The sequence below is a fragment of the Neovison vison genome, chromosome 3, assembly GCF_020171115.1.
Source record: "Neovison vison isolate M4711 chromosome 3, ASM_NN_V1, whole genome shotgun sequence".
Lineage (NCBI taxonomy): Eukaryota > Metazoa > Chordata > Mammalia > Carnivora > Mustelidae > Neogale > Neogale vison.
Window position 1 is genome coordinate 118,872,828 of NC_058093.1, and position 17,509 is coordinate 118,890,336.

Genomic DNA, 17,509 nt, shown 5'->3' on the forward strand with positions numbered 1-17,509 from the left:
CTACACATTTAATGCAATTTTTATCAAAGTACCATCAGATATTTTTCAAAGAAATGGAACAAATAATTTTAAAATTTATATGGAACCAGAAAAGACCTCGAATAGCCAAAGGTATATTGAAAAAGAAAGCCAAAGTTGGTGGCATCACAATTCCGGACTTAAAGCTTTATTACAAAGCTGTCATCATCAAGACAGCATGGTACTGGCACAAAAACAGACACATAGACCAATGGAACAGAATAGAGAGCCCAGAAATAGACCCTCAACTCTATGGTCAACTAATCTTCGACAAAGCAGGAAAGAATGTCCAATGGAAAAAAGAAAGCCTCTTCAATAAATGGTGTTGGGAAAATTGGACAGCCACGTGCAGAAAAATGAAATTGCACCATTTCCTTACATCACACACAAAAATAGATTCAAAATGGATTAAGGACCTCAATGTGAGAAAGGAATCCATCAAAATCCTTGAGGAGAACACAGGCAGCAACCTCTTCGACCTCAGTCGCAGCAACATCTTCCTAGGAACATCGCCAAAGGCAAGGGAAGCAAAGGCAAAAATGAACTTTTGGGATTTCATCAATCAAAAGCTTTTGCACAGCAAAGGAAACAGTTAACAAAACCAAAAGACAACTGACAGAATGGAGAAGATATTTGCAAACGACATATCAGATAAAGGACTAGTGTCCAAAATCTATAAAGAACTTAACAAACTCAACACCCAAAGAACAAATAATCCAATCAAGAAATGGGCAGAGGACATGAACAGACGTTTCTGCAAAGAAGACATCCAGATGGCCAACAGACACATGATAAAGTGCTCCATATCACTCGGCATCAGGGAAATACCAATCAAAACCACAATGAGATATCACCTCACACCAGTCAGAATGGCTAAAATCAACAAGTCAGGAAATGACAGATGCTGGCGAGGATGCGGAGAAAGGGGAATCCTCCTACACTGTTGGTGGGAATGCAAGCTGGTGCAACCACTCTGGAAAACAGCATGGAGGCTCCTCAAAATGTTGAAAATAGAACTGCCCTATGACCCAGCAATTGCACTACTGGGAATTTACCCTAAAGATACAAACTTAGTGATCCAAAGGGGCACGTGCACCCGAATGTTTATAGCAGCAATGTCCACAATAGCCAAACTATGGAAAGAACCTAGATGTCCATCAACAGATGAATGGATCCAGAAGATGTGGTATATATACAAAATGGAATACTATGCAGCCATCAAAAGAAACGAAATCTTGCCATTTGCGACAACATGGTTGGAACTAGAGCGTATCATGCTTAGCAAAATAAGTCAAGCGGAGAAAGACAGCTATCATATGATCTCCCTGATATGAGGAAGTGGTGATGCAACATGGGGGCTTAAGTGGGTAGGAGAAGAATCCATGAAACAAGATGGGATAGGGAGGGAGACAAACCATAAGTGACTCTTAATCTCACGAAACAAACTGTGGGTTGCTGGGGGGAGGGGGGTTGGGAGAAGGGGGGTAGGGTTATGGACATTGGGGAGGGTATGTGCTTTTGGGTAAATTGGAAGGGGAGATGAACCATGAGAGACTATGGACTCTGAAAAACAATCTGAGGGGTTTGCAGTGGCGGGGGGATGGGAGGTTGGGGTACCAGGTGGTGGGTATTATAGAGGGCACAGCTTGCATGGAGCACTGGGTGTGGTGAAAAAATAATGAATACTGTTTTTCTGAAAATAAATAAATTGGAAAAAAATAAAAAAATAATTCTCTGTACTAAATTGTTCTTTTTTCTTAAACTAGCTTCAGTAGATTCTCTGAAATGGTTCTCTGAAACTGAAACCTGGCCCCCAAGTATTTAGCATTCCAGAAATTTCTTTTGACCAAAATTTCTTTTTGACTGAGTCCATGCCCTGAAGGATATTCAACATATACTCATTCCCACCTCTCTTGCAAATGTTACCACATCCCAATAAAGTTACTATTTTCAAGTAGTTGAGGCATTATTGTGGACAAATGTAAAGATGATTTTTTCCTATCCAACCCCATAGAAACCTCAGTATGCTAATACTTACTGTAAATGGCCATGAGGGTCCAGAGTCTGGGTATATAGTACACAGTATAGAGGGTATAGAGCAATTCCCAAATAGAATATGTGATAATTTTGGAGGGAAATGGAGATAATTAATATCCAACATTAATATTCAACAGCAATACTATCCAACAGAATGTCAATATTTTTCAAAACACCATTAAAGGAAAGCTAATCCGTGAAAAGTATTTTGAAAATCCTGTTGTTAAAATATGACCATCAACTCACCCCTTTTTAAAATTCCAGAAATTGTCAAGAGCCATAATCTATGTGCTCTTGTGACATGGTCTGAACTTGCTCATTTCCACTTCTGTGGAATGATTCCCAGCAAAGATCATCTTCCTTTTCCTCTCCACTAGGTATTGCCAGACTGCTATGATTTAGGTCAAAATCTCCCTGTCCCAAAGACGGATCTCAAGAAACATTCTTCCAAAAAAATTGTGGTAAGGGGATGAATGAATAGATCTTTCCTGAAAACTCTGTGTCCCTTTGTTTTAATAGGTTCTTGACTGGCTCAGTCACCACAGCATATGACCCTAGATCTCAGAATCTGGAGTTCAAATTTTGGTCATGGAGCTTATTATAAAAAGGCAGTTGTGTTAATAACATTCTGCCCAATTTCCAGCTTGTTATTTAATGGGTGTAGCTGTTTTGTTGAAGTCCTTGCCACATTGTGACTACGTTATTTTGGATCGGGTGAGAGAGACATTCAGTTCCATTGCTTTACTTGAGGTTGCCTAGTGTTTCCAAAGCCACTTATGGTGGAGACTGCTGCTTCCCTATTTTACATTCTTGGTGCTTTTGTTGTAAAAAAATGGAGTACATATGTGTGGGGTTTTTTTAAGATTTTATTTATTTATTTGACAGGGAGAGATCACAAGTAGGTAGAGAGGCAGGCAGAGAGAGAAGGAAGCTGGCTCCCTACTGTGCAGAGAGCCTGATGTGGGACTCGATCCCAGGACCCTGAGATCATGACCTGAGCTGAAGGCAGCGGCTTAACCCACTGAGCCACCCAGGCGCCCATATGTGTGGCTTTTTCCCTGGGTTTTCTACTCTGTTCCATTGATCTTTATCTGTCTGTAGGCCGGTACCATACTATTTTCATTTCTACAACTCTGTAATACACTTTGGATTCAGAAATCATGATGCCTCCAGGTTTGTTTTCTCTCCAGTTGGCTTTGGCTATTCAGGGCCTTCTGTGGTATTATTCACTTTGTAGGATTAATGGTTTTATTTCTAAAAATGCCAGTAGACCTTGGTGGAGTTTGCAGTGAATATTTAGATTGCTTTATATAGTGTGGACCTTTGCATTACATATATTCTAGTGATCCATTAGCAGGGGATATCTCCAGACTTAATTCTGTCTTAATCAAATTCTTTCATTAATTATTTAACTTTTCAGTGTACAGGTCTTTCACCTCCAGGCGAAAATAATTCCTGTGTATTTTATCCTTTTTGAGTGATTATCAATTAAAAATTATTTTCTTAACTTCTGTCCTTGATAGCATGTTATTCGCATAAAGACATGAAATAATTTTTGTATGTACAATCAATGATCTTATGTTTAGGACTTAATCCATCTGTTAGTTTTACAAGAATTTTTGTAGAGTTATTAAGGGATGAATATATGACACCACCTTCTCCTAATAAGTAAAAAATAAGCTGGGAATATAAGTTGGTGTCTTCTAACTGGGAAAAGTGGATACAGATATGCTGAGTGATAGTTTTCGAATTGTCCAAAATGTTTTATGGTTAGTGTAAGCAAAGGAATCCATAAATATGGCTTGTTTTCTTTTACTGCTTTCTTTCAACCAGATATAAAGAGCTGTGGTGTGGAACAGTTATTTCCCATGCCATTCCACCGTACACCCTGTGCCTCTTGGGAAGCATCCACCATTCTCGCTACTTTCTATCTTGGAAACCAGGGCCTGACTCAGCAACTCAGTAAATTATTTCTCAAAATAATGCATTTGGGAAAAAGGCATTTTCCACAGATTTCCTAGAAGACACACACTAAAACGTTGAATTTTATGGAACCGTTTGGATCTCTCTGTGGATCCTTGAAGATGCCCGACATTGACTTTGGCTTGTTTTGCAGACAGAGAAGGAAACTCCTGAAATGACTCCTGAGGCCACCAAAGGTGTGTTTGTTCTCTTAACAAGGACACAGACACTGTCCCACCTCCACAGAAGATATAAGCTAACCTCATTTTGGACTTCCTTCACAATCTCAGCGAATTTCTTCAAGGAGAGAAAACATATTATTCTGCAGATACTTGTGGATCTATTGACAACTCCCTACAAGTGACAACCTAAGGTACTACAGTGACTTAACTGCATCCATTTTACAGCTACCAATAGATAAAATTATAAATGATTGAATGAAGGTCCATGGACCCTCCCTTCAGAAATACAGAAATTGAACCTCAAATGGGTCACAGATCTAAATTCAAGAGCTAAAACTATAAACATCAGAGAAGAATGCCTAAGAAGAAATCTTCCCTGACCTTAGCTTTGGCATCTGTTTCTTAAGGACGAAACTAGAACCAACAAGTGGAAGAGCAGGTACATGGGTAAATTTGGCAGTGACACAGATTCCTTTCCTATGGACTCTGCATGTGCTCCCAGGAAGCAGGCATGAACTGTATGACTCATTTCTTCTACATCCCACTTAGCAGTACCCATTACATTCTACAATTTAAGGATGGGGTCTGTAGCTCCAGAGCCCTGCTTGAGGTCACCCTGCTACAACTAGGCTGAGTGGGGCCTGAACTGCTGTTTATCTGCCATTGAACTCTGTGTTCCATGCGCACAGCTCACCCCTGGAACTCAGAGGTGCACAAAGCTCCACATCCATCCCCCAGGCCTGGAGACTTCACTGAATTCAAGGAGTAGTTGTGCCACTTCTGACTGGGGCTTGTCCTGGGTCTGTTGTCTGATGATGCTGTAACTTAGCACTGAGGACTCTCCCAGTACCAGCCAGACTTTTTCTGGGAAGGAGGAGGTTTCTCCCTTTGTACAAAGGCTCATGTAACCTAAGAGTTGAGAAGTCTTCTGAAACGTCTGGATGAAACCTTCTTATGAGGCTGGGCCAACAATTCTGGCAAGCCCTGGGTTCAAATCCTGCCTGTAACTGAATGTGGAGCATAGAATGTGGCAATTTCTTAAAGCTTTGGTTTCCCTCTTCGTCAAACAGAGACAGCATTTTAATTTCTGTAAGGAATTGTTAGGGGGCTTAACTGATGTGATACATGCTCTAAAAAGATACTCCATAATCTATGTCTTTACCTGCTAAAATTGGCCCACAGGGAGCACATTGCTGTCATGGGCTCTGGGTCTCTGCCTTACTGTGTCCTTTCAGCCTGCCAATCCAGGCTCCCCTGACTCAGTTTTCTTTCCAGAAAGACTTCATCCCCTCCAGTATGGGATCCCACAACACTGGTCCTCATCCATCAGTCCCAGGCCAGCCATGGGACAGGATGTCACCTGGAGCTTGTGTCCTGGACATGGACAATCCTCAGTGTGGAGACTGGCAGGCTGAAGCCCCCTGAACTGTCACCTGTTTTTGGATCAAATATTGGTGTACCTTGTGATGGGGCTCTTTCTCCCCAAAGCACAGAAATTAGCTGCCCTCCATTCCAGTATGACTGTCACACTTTCCCCCCACTGCGTTATCAAAGAATCTTAGGCTTCCTTGGCTGCCTACGTCTCACTGCCTTTCCATGTTTGGGGATGAAAGTATTTTATTGATGGCATTTTGGTTTTTGATGGACCTGTTGGTAGGAGGAATCCTGTCCACTCCCTATAAGCCAACACAAATCCTGTGTCACTGACTAATATGGCAGCACCCAGCCCACGGCAGCCCTTTCCCTAGTGCTCAGAACTGTCCTTTCTCACAGAGTGAGTCCCACTCACTGGTGTTTCTTTCTCTTCCTGCAGGGAGAGCACCGAATGTCCTCTCTATGAGAATATCTTCTGTGCCTGGTTTTCTCCATGTTATGCAGAGAAGACAATAATTAATGACAGTGGCCTCTAATTATCAGATCAAGTGGACTCCCCCTCATATGACTTTGAGGGAAAAGGGGTCTCATCAGGAAGCACATACCCCTCTCTCAGACAAGCTTAACTTGAGGAATACCAAGGTTGGGGTTGGAAGGGTCAGCGGCTCACAGCTAGAAAATCCTGAATGGTGTGGATGAGCTACGTCCAGTGGCAGAGCCCCTGGTTGAGGCTCTGTCCAACCTGCAGCTTCTATGCGCAGCCAGTGTGCTTTGTAAAGGCCTGTCTTGCTCACACAAGATCAAGTGGTTCTTGCTGTTGCCACTAAATTTACATCTGGATGAACAATTGTCTGTGATCCACTTACCTGCACTGTTTTCAAAGGTTCCTCCCGGAGAGTATTGGGTTCATCCAGGAATGGAAGGGAGCAAGCTGAGAGGAGAGGCCTGGCCTGCACCCCTCTGCTGGCATGGAGCAGGATCTGGTTGCTCTAGTTAGCATCTATGTTAAGGAGCACAAGGAGATGAAGTGGCTTGAGCGTGTCACCAGAGAGGGCATGGGTGAGTTGTGTTCCAGGACACAAGGCAGAAAGCTTGTGGAAGAGGACATATGACAGGGCATATTGGCAGGCTCTTCCATGCTCTGTGATCACTCCCAATACCCTATGGCCTCACTGTTGGCTTGTCCACCTCATGATTTCAGGTCTTAACTATGGAAGACAGGATCCCTCCTTTCCAAAGCAATGCTTCCCCTTAATAAAGAGAGCACAGAGAACCTAGCAGCCAGGCCTCCAAAAATGTGGTTAAAGTGTTTTCCAGTATTGCTGTTTATAGGAATCATTTGTAGAGAAACAAAGATTCATGGCACAGACATGCTTATCACTTATATTATGAGAGTCAAATAATTGGAAATGACTTAGTTGTTCAACAGATGGGGCTGCTGAGTGCTGTCACTGTGAATGCCCAAGGTAACAGCAGCGACGGTGTCTGTCCACAGTGGGGTTATCAGGTATCAAGAGTGCAGCCCTGAAACCTTCCTTGCCCCACTCTCTCACACACATGTGTGTGCGTGTGCACACAAACACACACATTACACTTACAAGGAAAGGCAGGGAAAACGGACATCGTGTGTTATGGGTGATTATTTCTTGGTAGAAGGAACGTGCCTTCTCTTTCCATATTTAAATTATTTACTACATAAATATAGTCTGGATTAAACCTAAAGAACTATTTACTTCATTACCTAAATTGTTAGCAATAAATGATAATATTTAAAATAAGATTTTAATATTTTATCATATGCCCATTAGAATAGGTTGAACATAGTCTATCCAGGAAAACGAAAGAATTGAAAGTGGCTCATGGACCCAGACATTTCTCTTGTGGTTTCTGCTTTTCAAGCATCCTTATGAAAGGGAACCCTATCACAGATAATGAAAATAGTTCATTTTGACACTTCCCGTGATCTTTCTTCATTCAGGAACATCTCCATGTAATAAAATTTTATTTGTATAACGTTTGTAAAAGTCGAATCACTCTTATGTTCTGCAGACAGACAAAGAAAGCCTTATTGTAGGATTCCAGGGACACGAAAATCCAAGTCAAGTATGTATCAGAGACAGAGAGAAGAGCAGTGGTTTCAGGGACTGGGGTGAGGTAATGAGCAGTGAGTGATTAGTAGCAAAGGTGTCTCTGTGATGGAAATGTTATAGAATGAAATGGTTGTGCCAAACTCTGAATATACCTAATGAGACGTCAATATAACATTGAAAAGGCTCTGAGTAAAATTTTATGTAAACTCAAATTCTACTTTATTTATTTATTTATTTTTAAAGTTTATTTATTTATTTTGACAGAGATCACAAGTAGGCAGAGGCAGGCAGATACTGAAGGGAAAATAGGCTCCCAGCTGAGCAGCGAGCCTGATGTGGAGCCCGATCCCAGGACCCTGAGAACATTATCTTAGCTGAAAGCAGAGGCTTTAATGCACTGAGCCACCCAGGCGCCCAAATTCTACTTTATCTAGTGACCAAAATCTATTAAGTCATTATACAGGTGTATATGAAACACCAACATTACAAAGAAGGCAATTACAGTAGAGGGGAAGTCATTGTTTGGGGCTGTAGCCTGTACCAGCTGCTGCTCAGGGGATGAGGCTGGTTGCTCTGCTGAGGCAACTGGTGGTTCAGGCCATTCAGGAACTCCAGGAGCAGAGACAGAACCCTGCTGGACCTCCACTTTAGGCAAAGGGGCTGCTGGATCTCCCATCTCAGGGGCGTGAATTAGAGCTCTGACTACCACCTGCACTGGCCCCAACAGCGCAGGTGAAGTCACTGTTCTTCTTCTTTTTTTTATAAAGATTTTTTATTTATTTACTTGACAGACAGAGATCACAAGTAGGCAGAGAGGCAGAGAGAGAGGAGGAAGCAGACTCCCTGCTGAGCAGAGAGCCCGATGTGGGGCTTGATCCCAGGACCCTGGGATCATGACCTGAGCTGAAAGCAGAGGCTTCAACCCACTGAGCCACCCAGGCGCCCCAAGTCACTGTTCTTCTTGATGGATGAGCAATAGCAGCAGGGATGGGGTGGGCCAACTCAGGCTCCAAAGATGTGGCGGGTGCCAGAATGGGTGTTGGGACAAGTTCCTGAGGTGGATCAGGATCTTGCTCTGGGGCTGATGTTGTAAGTCCAAGAAGAGAAAGTATCATCAGCATGATTGACTTCCCTTTTGCCTTATAAATGAAAGAAACCTTTCCCACTACTCAATATGGTCTGTATTCAAGACCAAATCCTTGGAATGTCTCCCCAACTGAAGCCCGTGGAGACAGGGATCTGGGACTACTCACTCCTCTCAGAACAATTATAATCTATGGAGGCTTACTCAGTGTGGCCCACCCTGTCTCCTCCTCAGGACAACATCCGTCACCCCCAGTCCTCCTCACCCCCAGGCTCTGGCTTCATGAGCTCAAGTTGCTGCAGCTGTTAGAGCAGAAGCTGGGCACAATGCTCCAGGTCTGAGCATGGCATATTGAGCCCCATGTATGCCAGCAGCATATTCAGGCTGAGAAATTCTGTGGGCTAGAAAATATCCAGAATATTGTTCCAGCCATGTGTTCAAGATTGAATAGATGGCCCGGGGGACAGGTAGGTAGGCAGAGAAGTCAGAGGACAGGGACTCCATCCAAACCAATATCCCAGGGAACCCCTGTGGAAACATGGGCCCCTGGATTTCCAGCTCCTGTCAGAAACCAGTTCTAATCCTTCTCCACCTGTTATCTGTCAGTCTTGCCCAGGACAGGCCTGGTCACAGATGGCATCCTGGAAAAAGAGCATGATGAGTGGGATTCTTTGATCAGTGTTGTGGGCACTTCTCTCCTTTTGAGGGGAGCTGGAAATACTCCTCAGTCTGTCCCCTTGCTCATATGCTACTTGAATTCACCTGCATGTGCCAGGAACGGGTGGTATCTGGCTTCACTGCATACACCACTTACTCTGCACACACCATTTCCCCTCACTGCACACACCACTGCTCTGTAAAGATCCAAACAAGGAGTGAACAAAAGTACTCTGTCTCTATCTAGGCCCTCCCAGCACCCACCCAATACATCAAATTTTGCATCCTGTGCTCATGTGCTGCTTTATTCTCTAGGTGCCATGAGTGGGTCTACTTCCACTGACACTAATCTCCCACAGATTGTGGGTTGTGTTGTCCCTGACCTCTCACTGGGTCTCCTGAGTACCCTCTGAACACCTCGTGTCCAAGTTCTAACAGACATGTGTGTGACGGTTCCTAATCCTCAGTTCAGAGTCCTAGAACTGGGTTAAAGATAGGGCTGGGAGGGGGAAGGGTTGGAGAATGACCCTCTTAGGGGTAAAAACTGTCCTCCATCCCACTATGCTTTTCCACAGTGCTCAGACACCAACCATATCTCCCCACAACACCTTCTCATTTTCCAGAAAATCTCTCAGACATTTACCCTAAAGCAGGAATAACAGATGTGTGGATGAAGGACCAGTAGGCCTTCTAATTCACAGTACCTAACTACCCTGGTAGAGAAGGAAGTCCCTCCTTTGTCAGCTGAAGATAACTCACACATTTCACTTCTCCTGAGCTCTTCTGACCTCATTATAGCTGGAGAAAATGCACCCATATCTAGAGGAGGCGAGGGGACATCACATGAAATGTCCTGTGGATACTACCTCTCATTATCATGAGCCCTGGTAAGTCTGCAGCCCTGGGGTTCTGTCTGTTCTCTGTAGAGATCATATTCATCTCTTATATAAATGCCTTCACTGAGTGGGGATTTCTGAATGCTTGATGAATGAAAGGGCCCCAATGAGCCCATCACAGATATCTGAGTGGGCCTGGTCCCCTGCTCACACCCAGGTATCCCTACTCCAGATTCACCCAGACACAGACCCGACATGGAGTCTCAGATCTCCCTTTCAATGGCAAAACAGCCCAGTTTAAGACCATAGTGATAGTGAGGGATGAGGCAGAGGTTTCTTCATGTGGAGCAGGAGAATGCTCAAATAGTGTGACCACAGGCCCTCTAGCAGACTATTCCACAGGAGCAGTCACCCAGGTATACTTTCCCTACAAGTTCCCACTGATTACCTATAATAACTCTGCCTCTGTTAGGATCAAATTGAGGTTTGGGGAAGTTTGGAGACATGCCAAAGTCTCACAACCAGGCATTGGCCAAATCACACTTGGCAGTTAGGGGCAGCATGCTCTCATTTCTATTTCTGATTGAGCTATTTTTACCCTGAGGTGAATCAGAGGAGACATGAGTCAGTGCTATAGCTATCAGGAGAAGTGGGTGTGAAGGGAAGACTGACCCCACAGATCTCAGTGACTTATGGCAAGAGGTGGGGTGAGAGAGTCCACAGTCCTAAAAAGAATAAGTTGACTCAGTGTTTCATTGGGTTAATCATAAGGCTCTTGTTTTTCATTCAGGTCATGTTCTCAATGTCCGGAGACTGACCTCCTCATAGGTCTAAGCACATAGGGCAATGTCTGCTTGATGACTATGTCTCTCCGTCCTCTTCTCCCCACTCTCTCTTTGCCTCTCTCTCAAATCCGTTAATCAAACAATCAATTAATAATCCTTTAAGGAAAAGAAAAAAGTTTCTTGGCGCCCATATAAGGAATTGAAGTAAATGATGTCTGATCTGATATCTCAGGCCACTTTGTGAGCTGAGTACTGATAGGACCACCCTGCATAAATGGCATGAATCCTGTGATTTCTTTCTCTTTTTTTTCTAATTTATTTCTTCTCAGTGTAACAGAATTCATTGTTTATGCACAACACCCAGTGCTCCATGCATTATGTGCCCTCTATAATACCCACCATAATAATACCCACCTGGCTCCCCAAACCTCCCACTCCCCATCCCTTCAAAATTCTCAGATTGTTTTTCAGAGTCCTTAGTCTCTCATGGATCATCTCCACTTCCAATTTCCCTCAAATTTCTTCTCTTCTCCATTTCCTTATGTCCTCCATGTTATTTGTTATGCTCCACAAATAAGTGAAACCATATGCTAATTAATTCTCTCTGCCTGACTTATTTCCCTCAGCATAATCTCTTCCAGTCCCGTCCATGTTGATACAAAAGTTGGGTACTCGTCCTTTCTGTTGGAGGCATAACACTCAATACAGTATATGGACCACATCTTCATATCCATTCGTCTATTGAAGAGCATCTTCGTTATTTCCAGTTTGGCTATGGTGGCCATTGCTGCTATAAACATTGGGGTACAGATGGCCCTTCTTTTCACTACATATGAATCTTTGGGGAAAATACCCAGTAGTGCTATTGCAGGGTATTGGGAATCTCTATTTTTAATTTCTTAAGGAATCTCCGCACTGGTCTCCAAAGCAGCTGCACCAACTTGCATTCCCACCAACAGTGTAAAAGGGTTCCCATTTCTCCACATCCTCTCCAACACACGTTTTTTCCTGTCTTGTTAATTTTGGCCATTCCAACTGATGTAAGGTGGGATCTCAATGTGGTTGTAATATGAATCTCCCTGATGGCTAGTGATGATGAATATTTTTTCATGTGTCTGATAGTGATTTATATGTCTTCATTGGAGAAGTGTCTGTTCATGTCTTCTGACCATTTTTTGACATGATTATCTGTTTTGTGTGTGTTGAGTTTAAGAAGTACTTTATAGATTCTGGATATCATTCTTTTGTCTGCACTGTCATTTGTGAATATCTTCTCCCATTTTGTGGGTTGCCTCTTTGTTTTGTTCACTGTTTCCTTTTTTGTGCAGAAGGTTTTGGTCTTGATGAAGTCTGAAAGGTTCATTTTCACTTTGCCTTTGGAGACATATTTTGAACGATGTTGCAGTGACTGATATTGAAGAGCTTCCCTCTATGATTCTGATGGATTCCTGTCTCACGTTGAGGTCTTTTATCTACTTAAAGTTTATCTTTGTGTACAGTGTGAGAGAATGGTTGAGTGTCATTCTTCTACATATATCTGTACAATTTTCCCAGCACCATTTATTGTCTTCAATTTGTCTTTTTTCCACTGAATATTTTTTCCTGCTTTGTCGAAGATTATTTGACCATAGAGTTGAGGGTACCTAAATGGGGTCCCTACTCTGTTCCACTGGTCTATTTTTCTGTTTTTATGCCAATACCATGCATCCTGGTGATCAAATCTTTGCTGTAAAGCTTGAAATCAGGTAATGTAATGCCCCCAGTTTTGTTTTTCTTTTTCAACATTTCCTTAGCAATTCGGGGTCTTTTCTAATTCTATACAAATTTTGGGATTTTTTTGTTCCAGCTCTTTGAAAAACACCAGTGGAATTTTGATGGGAATGGCATTAAAAGTATAGATTGCTCTAGGCAGTATAGATATTTTAACAATGTTTATTCATCCAATCCAAGAGCATGGAATGGTCGTCCATCTTTTTGTGTCTTCTTCTATGTCTTTCATGAGTGTTCTGTAGTTCCTCGAGTACAGATCCTTTACCTCTTTGGTTAGGTTTATTCCCAGGAATCTTATGGTTCTTGGTGCTATAGTAAGTGGAATTGATTTACTAATTTCCCTTTATGTATTTTCCTTGTTATTTTATAAGAAAACAATTGATTTCTGTACATTGACTCGGTATCCTGGCACATTACTGAATTGCTGTATGAGTTCTAGTAGTTTGGGGGTGGAGTATTTTGGGTTTTCCATATGAAATATCATGTCATCTGTGAAAAGAGAGAGTTTGACTTATTCACTGCCAATTTGGATACCTTGTATTTCTCTTTGTTGTCTGATTGCTGTTGCTAGGACCTCTATTATTATGTTGAAGAAGAGTGGTGAGAGTGCACATCCTTGTCGTGTTCCTAATCTCAAGGGGAAGGATGTAAGCTTTTTCCCATTGAGGATGATATTTGTTGTTTTTCATAGAAAGATCTTATGAAGTTCAGGAATGTTCCCTCTATCCCTATATTTGAAACGTTTTAATCAGGAATGGATGCTGGATTTTGTCAAATGCTTTTTCTGCATCAATTGAGAGGACCATGTGGTTCTTCTCTCTTTTCTTATTAATTTGTTCTATCACATTGTTTGATTTGCCAATGTTGAACCATCCTTTTAACCCAGGGATGAATACCACCTGGTCATGGTGGATAATCTTTTTAATGTGCTATTGGATCCTGTTGGCTAGGATCTTGTTGAGAATCTTAGCATCCATATTCATCAGTGATATTGGTCTGAAATTCTCCTTTCTGGTAGGGTCTTTGCTTGGTTTGGGGATGAGGGTAATGCTGGTTTCATAAAAAAAAAAAAAAAGTCTTGGAGTCTTCCTTCTGTTTCAGTTTTTTTTTCCAATTTATTTATTTTCAGAAAAACAGCATTCATTATTTTTTCACCACACCCAGTGCTCCATGCAAGCCGTGCCCTCTATAATACCCACCACCTGGTACCCCAACCTCCCACCCCCCCCGCCACTTCAAACCCCTCAGACTGTTTTTCAGAGTCCATAGTCTCTCATGGTTCACCTCCCCTTCCAATTTACCCAAATTCCCTACTCCTCTCTAACGCCCCTTGTCCTCCATTCTATTTGTTATGCTCCACAAATAAGTGAAACCATATGATAATTGACTCTCTCTGCTTGACTGATTTCACTCAGCATAATCTCTTCCAGTCCCGTCCATGTTGCTACAAAAGTTAGGTATTCATTCTTTCTGATGGAGGCATAATACTCCATAGTGTATATGGACCACATCTTCCTTATCCATTCATCCGTTGAAGGGCATCTTGGTTCTTTCCATAGTTTGGCGACTGTGGCCATTGCTGCTATAAACATTGGGGTACAGATGGCCCTTCTTTTCACGACATCTGTATCTTTGGGGTAAATACCCAGGAGTGCAATTGCAGGGTCGTAGGGAAGCTCTATTTTGAATTTCTTGAGGAATCTCCACACTGTTCTCCAAAGAGGCTGCACCAACTTGCATTCCCACCAACAGTGTAAGAGGGTTCCCCTGTTTCAGTTTTTTGAAAAAGCTTTGGGAGAATTGGTGATATTTTTTCTTTGAAAGTTTGGAAGAATTCGCCAGGGAATCCTTCCGGTCCTGGGCTCTTGTTTTTTGGGGAAGTTTTTGATCACCACTTCAATCTTGATACTAGATATTGGCCTATTCAATTGCCAATTTCTTCCTGGTTCAATTTTAGGAGTTTATAGTTTTCCAGGAATACATCCATTTCATCTAGGTTCCTTAACTTATTGGCATATAACTGTTGAGAATAACTTCTGATTATTGTTTCCACTTCCTTGGTGTTAGTTATGATCTCTCGATTTTCATTCATAATTTATTAATTTGGGGTTTCTCTGTTTTCTTTTAGATTAGGGTGGCCAATGGCTTATCTATCTTATTGATTCTTTCAAGAAACCAGATTCTAGTTTTATTGATATATTCTACTGTATCACTAGCTTCTATATAATTATCTCTGCTCTAATCTTGATTATTTCCCTTCTTGTGTTTGTAGTTGGTTTAATTTGTTGTTGATTCTCCAGTTCTTTAAGATGTAGAGACAGCTGGTATATTCTGGAATTTTCCATTTTTTTTGAGGGAGGCTTGGATGGCTATGTATTTCCCCCTTAGGACTGCCTTTGTTGTATTGGTTTTTATCCAAATATCTTCATTCTCATTGGTTTCCATGAATTGTTTCAGTTCTTCTATGATCTCCTGGTTGAACCATGCATTCTTAAGCAAGGTGGTCTTTAGCTTCCAGGTGTTTGAATTCCTTTCAAACTTTTCCTTGCGATTGAGCTCCAATTTCAAAGCATTGTGATCTGAGAATATGCAAGGACTAATCTCAGTCTTTTGGTGTCTGTTGAACTCTGATTTGCGACCCGGTATGTGGTCTATTCTGGAGAAGGCTCTATGTGCATTTGAGAAGCATGATGATTCTGTTGCTTTAGGGTGGAATGTTCTGTATTTATCTACGAGGTACATCTGGTCCAATGTGTAATTCAATGCTCTTGTTTCTTTATTGATTTTCTGCTTGGATGATATGTTTCTGAGAGAGATGTGTTAAGATTCCCTTCTATTAATATATTCATATCAATATGACACTTTATCTTGATTAACGTTTTTCTTATGTAATTTGCTGCTCCCCTATTGGCATTGATATTTACAACTGTTAGATCGTCTTGGAGGATAGTCCCTTTAAGAATTATGTATTCTATATCTCTGACTACAGTCTTTAGTTTAAAATATAATTTGTCTGATATGAGAATCACTACCCCAGCCTTCTTTTGAGGCCCATTGGCATGAAAAAATACTTCTCCATCCTTTCACTTTCAGTCTGGTTGTATCCTTAGGTTCGAAATGAGTCTCTTGTAGACAACATATGAATGGGTCCTATTGTTTTATCCTATTGGCAACCCTTTGTCATTTTATGGGTGCATTTAGGCCATTCACATTGAGAGTGATTTTTGAGAGATACGATTTATTGACATCTTGTTACCTTTGAAGTCTTTCTTTCTGTTGATTTTCTCCATATTTCTGCTCAATGATAGTCTTAGGATTTTTCCTCTTTGATAGAACCCCCCCCCCCTTAATATTTCTTGTAGTGCCAGCTTGGTGGTCGCATATTCTTTTAAGCCTTGCCAGTTTTGGAAACTCATTATCTCCCCATCCAATTTGAATGTCAGTCTTTCTGAATAAAGTATTCTTGGCTGCATGTTATTCTCATATCATGCCTTGAATAAATCTTGCCAGCCCTTTCTGGCTTGCCAGGAATGTGTAGACATGTCTCCCATTATTCCGATGGGCTTTCTTCTGTATGTAAGTGATGAAGTTCTAGAACCTAGGTGAGGTTCGGAGCCGACGGCTAAAGAAAGAATTCTTAAGACGTCTCTGGTGCAAAAAGGGTTTATTAGAGCACGGGGACAAGACCCGTGGGCAGGCAGAGATGCGGCTGCCCAGGGCCCGTGAGGAGTGTCTGGTTATATACACAGGAGTTGGGTAGGTGAGGACAAAGGGGTTTTCAGAAGAGCTATTGGGGCAAAGAATACTATCAGGATATTGAAGGCCTGGTTACTATCAAGTCAAGGCATTTCCCCTCAAATGAGGCATTAACATAAAGACAATTCGGAATTTCCTGGTGGAATGTTACATTCCTGCTATCAAGAGTCCTTGTGAGTGAGATTTAGGTTTAGAAGAAATTTAACTTTATTTACTTTTCTTTTTACATCTCCTCCTTTGATTTCTTATGGAGGGGAGGGTGGCATTAGGGCTTGAGAAACTGAGTTATGTGTCCTTGGAAATTGGGCTATTAATAAGGTAACTTCTTTGTTTGTAAATCTCAAGGATATTTGCAAACAAAGGGAGACTCCTGCCTTACAGGACTGTGATCTCTGCAATATAACCATTTGTTCTTCTTTTAGGGCAGTCAGGGGTGCCTGAGGAATGTCATACATATTACTAAGGGGAGTGGGTGGAGAGGGGGTGCAAGGCGCCAGCCCCTGTTCCCTCCTCAGCCAGCCTCCTGCTCCCTCATCATTCCCCCCTGAACAATTTTGACCCTTAAATCTTTAAGGTGGTTGAAGGTGGAAGGTCTCATCTTCTGTAACTTCTTCCTGCTGAATAGGGGCGTAGAGTTGTCCCTACCTACTCGGGTCAACATTGATCAGTGGAGGAATGTATAGGGGAGTTACGAAAGGCGGAGGCAGCTGAATCCAGCGCTGACAGTGAGGAAGTATCCTTGTGCGTGGTAAGGATCATCTGCCGTGGTGAAGTCATTGCAGCAATGGAGTCTCGGCACCATAGAGAAACATTGAACAAAGCAACTTATTATGGTCAATAAGGCGATAAGAATGAGGAGCCCGAAAAGGAGATTCCTAATTGTTGGCCATAGTCCTCCTTCAAACCAGGAACTTAACCATTCACTGAGAGAGAGAGAAGGATCTTGTAGGGCCTTAAT